The sequence below is a fragment of the Penaeus monodon genome, chromosome 27 (genome assembly GCF_015228065.2).
Source record: "Penaeus monodon isolate SGIC_2016 chromosome 27, NSTDA_Pmon_1, whole genome shotgun sequence".
Taxonomy (NCBI): Eukaryota; Metazoa; Arthropoda; class Malacostraca; order Decapoda; family Penaeidae; genus Penaeus; species Penaeus monodon.
Genome location: NC_051412.1, coordinates 11986729 through 11986987, shown reverse-complemented (window position 1 = coordinate 11986987; position 259 = coordinate 11986729). Strand labels below are relative to the sequence as shown.

Genomic DNA, 259 nt, shown 5'->3' with positions numbered 1-259 from the left:
AGAAAAATGATAGAATGGCATGTGATATCTTCCTCATATTCCTTATCTAGCCAAATTCATTTCATTATGACATAAGTGAAAGGTTTGCTAAATATTGACATTAATTTTGGTCATTAGCTAACAAGGCTTACATTTGTTTCCTTGAAGTAACTACTTAATTACCACATAAAATCCTACCATGATGCTTGTAGGGGGGCTATGAACTTCAGCCAGCCTTATATTCTTCTGAACCATATTGAGATTTTATGCTGTTTCTCTG

At 33.6% G+C, this 259-nt stretch overlaps 1 protein-coding gene across 1 annotated transcript in view; it reads left to right on the top strand.

Annotated features, from left to right (window-relative positions):
* LOC119590578 (facilitated trehalose transporter Tret1-like) overlaps positions 1–259 on the top strand; it is a gene marked incomplete at its 5' end in the record, with an annotated part of 8390 nt that overhangs the window by 4392 nt on the left and 3739 nt on the right.